This window comes from Hemiscyllium ocellatum, unplaced genomic scaffold, assembly GCF_020745735.1.
Source record: "Hemiscyllium ocellatum isolate sHemOce1 unplaced genomic scaffold, sHemOce1.pat.X.cur. scaffold_435_pat_ctg1, whole genome shotgun sequence".
Classification (NCBI taxonomy): Eukaryota; Metazoa; Chordata; class Chondrichthyes; order Orectolobiformes; family Hemiscylliidae; genus Hemiscyllium; species Hemiscyllium ocellatum.
The window spans coordinates 80,866-86,688 of NW_026869054.1; the positions used below are offsets into that span (position 1 = coordinate 80,866).

Consider the following 5,823-nt stretch of genomic DNA (forward strand, 5'->3'; position numbering starts at 1 on the left):
CACAGGGAAAGAGTTGCCCCATCCCTGTCCTGCTCGCACTGCGGCTGGGATCTGTCCAGCTACAATATCAATTTTGCAGCAGATAATGATTTCCCTTCAAGCCACACAAAAACCAATGGGAAGCAGACCCTTCCTTCTGAGACTCGTTTGAGCCACAAATGTAATGACCGCATGAGAGAATGGAAATTCGATTCTGATTCAACAAAGTAACCAAGAGCTGCGTGACATGACTGGGATTTCGATACTTGCCTTGGGAAATGATTGCACCTATTGCTCGAAACCGAACAGCTTTCACGTTTACATGGAACAAGAAACACACCGGACTACAGGGAAAATGCACAAAACTGAGCAGGCCGTGTTCCACATCAGACAGTGCAGCATACTTACGGTTACGACATCTGTTTTGCAGATTTAACGTCCCAAAGAATGATCTCGACCTGAAAAGTGGAGAGAGCAGGAAATTTCCGAGAAGGACAGATCACATTGTGAGGATGCTCAAACCTGGGTGCCAGTACGAGTTGGCACTTTCCTTGTCTTTTAGCTAAACCGTGCAACTTGCTGTAGAGATGTCTACACCTGGACATAAGCCACACGGCGGCCAGCTGAGGTGGCAACCAATGTGGGAATCGATGGGAAGTGACTCAGAAAGTTTAGTAAATTTAGTAAAAAAGTGAATTTCACCAATCACAGTCTCGATTAGATGACCTTTCCCTTCTGATGTCTCTAGGATGGAAATGAAGGAAATGGGAGAAATTCAATAACATATTCATTGGAACGATTTTCCCATTCGCCAGAAAGCCAAATAACAATGAATCGACTTACCACAGGACTTTGTTTCACAACAGCGATGAAATAACAGTCTCCATTCGGTTCCAGTAAAATCTTAACTTGCCTGGAACGTAAATCAAGAGTCGAGCTGTTTGCGATTTTCTGCACGGGAGGCGAAAACCATCATGACAGTAGAGAAACATGACAATATACAGCGCGTTTCCACAACACAGTTAATTCCCCTGGAACATCAATGCAGCGGGGATCGAAGGAGCATTTTAACCACGCTGTGGCGGTGGAGTTGATCAACTGAAATAGCAGTGGTGGGATTCGAGCACATGCCCCTTTCGGGAGTAGAACCTAGATCCAGGGACTTAGGCCGCTCGGCCGCACAACCAGGCAAACCCAATTCTCATTATCTTGCATTTCGAATTGTGCTCCTGCATAACCACGCATGCAAAGTCAAATGAAAAGGATTCCATGGTCCCTCTCCGACTCGCACATCTGCTGGGATGTGCCCGGCTCCAATGACAATTTCACAGCAGATAATGAAAACCCATCAATCCATACAAAAATCAATGATAAGCTGAGTCTATCTTCTCAGACTCTTTTCAGCTACAAATGGATCTGTGAGTGCGTGAGAATATATGTTCGGTCATGATTTGGTTGAATAACCATGAGCTGCTTGACATGACTTCAATATCGATTCTTGCTTTGCTGAATGATTTCACCCATTGCTCGAAACAGGAAAACTTTCACGTTTACACGGAACATGAAACACACCGGACTACAGGGAAAATGCACAAAGCTGAGCAGGCGGTGTTCCACATCATACCATGCTGCATAGTTTCAGTCACTGTGTCTGTTTTGCAGGATAAGAGTCCCAAAGAATGTTCTCCACTCTAATACCGGAGGTAGCATTACAATCCGAGAACGACAGATCACATTGTGAGGATGATCTGACCTCGGGGCCAGTTCGAGATGCCACTTTACTTGCCTTTTACCTTAACCGTGCAATTGGCTGCAGGGATGTTCACACCTGGACATGAGCCACATGGATACCAACTGAGTTGGAAACCTGTGTGGGAATCGACAAGAAGCGACTCAATAAATGTTGCTGAATTCCATGTTGCTTATTAGAAATGCAGTTTCTGTTCACGTCAATTTAAAAGGCAGTTTCTGAACATAGTAACAGAAGTTACTACTCACCCCACCCCCACTCCGGGAGAGGTGCTAACTGCCCTTGAGTGCTTTTTGTTCTCGATGTGAAGAGCTCTCCCGCATGAGTCACCTTCACGTCTCTTGTTGCTGAGTGACTCACAAAGAAGGACTTTCACCAGAGCTGCAACTGCCTCACTTTCCCACTCGCCCTCCCGTTTACATTTTCCTGCTCGTCAGTGATTTAAAGAAAACCAAAAGGTTGCGATGTCATTCTGTAGCCTCTCTATCGATTCCTCCGTTTCAGTTCCAACACGGCTTAGATCTCGGTGCGCACCTTAATACTAGCGACGTTATGAAAGCACGACTCCAAATGTTCCTCTGAGAGTGTAATTTCTTTCATTGCTGTTGCTGATTGAATGAGTCACTAACGTGCGAACTGATCCAAACCATGATTCAGGACCTCTGGTGCCAATTCTCGCATGTTGAATAACGACAGACAGCTTCCAAATGAGGCCTTTCAGAGACGACTTTGGGCTACATTTGACAGACAAGACTAGTTCAGGAATCCGTGGTGTACTGTGACACCGGCGCATCAGCTTCTTCCCTGTCTTTGAACCGGTCCACCTGCGCAAGGAATGCAAATGCAATACTGCTTTTTGTGGAAGATTCAGAACGCGGTAACTACACTCTGAAACAGAATGGCATATGATCAGACCCAGGTTGGAGAAAATGTTTACAATCCTTTGCAAACTAATTTAATGGAATTGCATTACATTTCGCGAAGAGAGCAGATTTGTTCGAGCAATTTCGCAGATGGGAAAGCAAGCAAGAAAGTCCATGTAAAGTGCTGCAGTTGAAGAACAAAGCAGTTTCTGCTCACTTTCGATCTGGGGACCTTTCGCGTATAAGGCGAACGGGATAACCACTGCACTACAGAATCAAGCAGCAGAAAATCGCGCTGCGCCTCTGTGGCATCCAGCACTGAAAGTTGAAGACATTTTCCGTTTCACCTTTCTTTTTCCAATAGCTCATTGTTATCCGGGGTCTGGAAAAAGTTAAAAAGAAGAGGGACGTGAAATTGGTGACAAAATACAGACAAGGATGTCGTCAATGTTTGAACTGTTGAGTGAGGTGGAAAAGGCTGGGACAACTTTCCCGGCAGCGTCACGGCTGCGAAATGATTTTATGGAAGGGCCGTAAACTGTGTATTTACGAGTTTTACCCAAGCTGGGGTGAGTTGGAAACTCGAGAGCATAGGTTTAAGGTGAGTGCTCTGAAATTGACAAAGGACCTGAGGCACATTTCCCACACATAAGGTTGTGCGTGTATGGAATGAGCTACCAGAGGAAGTGGAGGAGGCTATTGCACTCAGAAAATTGCAATGGTAATCGGATCAGTTTCTGGATAGGATGGGTTCAGAGGGATTGAGGCCAAATGCTGGGGAACGGGACTTGTGTAAATTTGGTTATGTGATGAGCATGGATGAGATACACCGAAGTATCTGTTTCCACGCGGTGTACCCCAATAACGTTGTGTTTTAAAGGATTACTATTTAGCGGAGCTTGCCGTCGCAGTCTGTAGCACAATCATTTAGTCTGTTCGACTGCTCACGGGAAAGGTAGTATTGTGAAACACTGCAGAAACGAACGACTTCCTTACTTTTGCTCCGATTGACCATACTCCGTGAAATTTTCCCAGATCCTCAGTTGAGTATTTTTGCTGCTGCAAGTTACCTCAGAACCCCCGTTAACTCGTAATGTATTGAGCGAATCGCAAACAGAAAGCATTTAACACGGAACACAAACAAAGCTGGCATACCTAATGCATGTTCAGACACAGCGAAACATGAATGCTAAATGTGAGACAGTCCGAGGGCATGAGGCATAAAGTAATCTCACAACTAACAACAGGGCAATTCCAAACTACTCTTTCAAACATACTGCAGCCTTAGTGCACCACCACTTCCCAGACAATGCTGAAAAGAGAGAAAGAAAGAATATAATAAGTATGGGCCATTAAAAAAGTGAATTTCACCAATCACAGTCTCCATTAGATTAACTTTCCCTTCCGATTTCTCCAGGCCGGAAATGAAGGAAATGGTAGAAATGCGGTAACATATGCATGGGAACAATTTTTCCATTCGGCATAGAGCCAAATAACGATGAATCGACTCACCAGTTCGAGGTGCCACTTTCCTTGCCTTTTATCTTAAACGTGGAATTTACTGCAGAGATGTTCACACCTGGACATGAGCCACATGGATATCGACTGAGTTGGAAACCTGTGTGGGAATCGACAAGAAGCGACTCAACAAATTTTGCTAAACTCCTTGGTGCTTATAAGAAATGCAGTTTCTGTTCACGTCAATCGAAAAGGCAGTTTCTGAACATAGCAACAGAAGTTACTGCCCACCCCACCCCCACTCCGGAGAGGTGCTAACTGCCCTTGAGTGCTCTTTGTTCTCGATGTGGAGAGCTCTCAGACATGAGTCACCTTCACGTCTCTTGTTGCTCACAAAGAAGGAGTTTCACCAGAGCTGCAACTGCCTCACTTTCCCACTCTCTCTCCCCGTTTACATTTTCCTGCTCATCAGTGATTTAAAGAAAACCAAAATGATGCGATGTCATTCTGCAGCCTCTCTGTCGATTCCTCCGTTTCAGTTCCAACACGGCTTAGATCTCGGGACGCACCTTAATACTAGCGACGTTATGAAAGCACAAGTCAAAAGATTCCTCTGAGAGTGTAATTTCTTTCATTGCTGTTGCTGATTGAATGTGTCACTAACGTGCGAACTGATCCAAACCATGATTCAGCACCTCTGGTACCAATTCTCGCACGTTAAATAACGACAGACAGCTTCCAAATGAGGTCTTTCAGAGCCGACTTTGGGGTACATTTGTCAGACAGACTAGTTCAGGAATCCGTGGTGCACTGTGACACCAGCGCATCAGCTTCTTCCCTGTCTTTGAACCGGCCCGCCTGCACATGGAATGCAAATGCGGTACTGCTTTTTGTGGAAGATTCAGAACGCGGTAACTACACTCTCAAACAGAATGGCATATGATCAGACCCAGGTTGGAGAAAAACTTTACAATGCTTTGCAAATTAATTAAATGGAATTGCATTACATTACATTTCACAAAGCGATTAGATTTGTTCGAGCAATTTCGAAAGCAGGTTTTGCAGATGGGAAAGCAAGTAAGAAAGTCCATGTAAAAGGCTGCAGTTAAAGAACAAAGCAGTTTCTGCCCAGTTTCCAACTGGGGACCTTTCGCGTGTGAGGCGAATGTGATAACCACTACACTACAGAAACAAGCCGCAAGCGGCCACGCTGCGGCTCTGTGGCATCCAGCACTGAAAGTTGAAGACATTTTCCGTTTCATCTTTCTTTTTCCAACAGCTCATTGTTGTCCAGGGTAATTGACATCTTGAAAAAGTTAAAAAAAAAGACGGACGTGGAATTGGTGACAAAATGTAGACAAGGATGTCGTCAATGTTTGGACTGTAGAGTGAGGTGGAATAGGCTGGGGCAACTTTCCCGGCAGCATAACGGCTGCGACATGATTTTATGGAAGGGTTGTGAACTGAGTATTTACGTGTTTTACCCAAGCTAGGGTGAGTTGGAAACTCGAGAGCATAGGTTTAAGGTGAGTGGTCTGAAATTGACAAAGGGCCTGAGGCACATTTCCCACACACAAGGTTGTGCGTGTATGGAATGAGGTCCAAGGGGAAGTGGAGGAGGCTATTGCACTCAGAAAATTGCAAAGGTAATCGGGTGAGTTTCTGGAAAAGGATGGGTTTCGAGGGATTGAGGCCAAATGCTGTGGAACGGGACTTGTTTAATTTTGGTTATGTGGTGAGCATGGATGAGATACACCGAAGTATCTGTTTCCA

The 5,823-nt window shown here is 45.0% G+C and overlaps 1 non-coding gene across 1 annotated transcript; it reads right to left on the minus strand.

Moving 5' to 3' along the window:
* Positions 1-5,169: 5,169 nt before the first annotated feature.
* trnav-cac (transfer RNA valine (anticodon CAC)) lies at positions 5,170-5,242 on the minus strand. Its single transcript has one exon. It is a non-coding gene; the product is annotated as a tRNA-Val (tRNA).
* Positions 5,243-5,823: the final 581 nt, after the last annotated feature.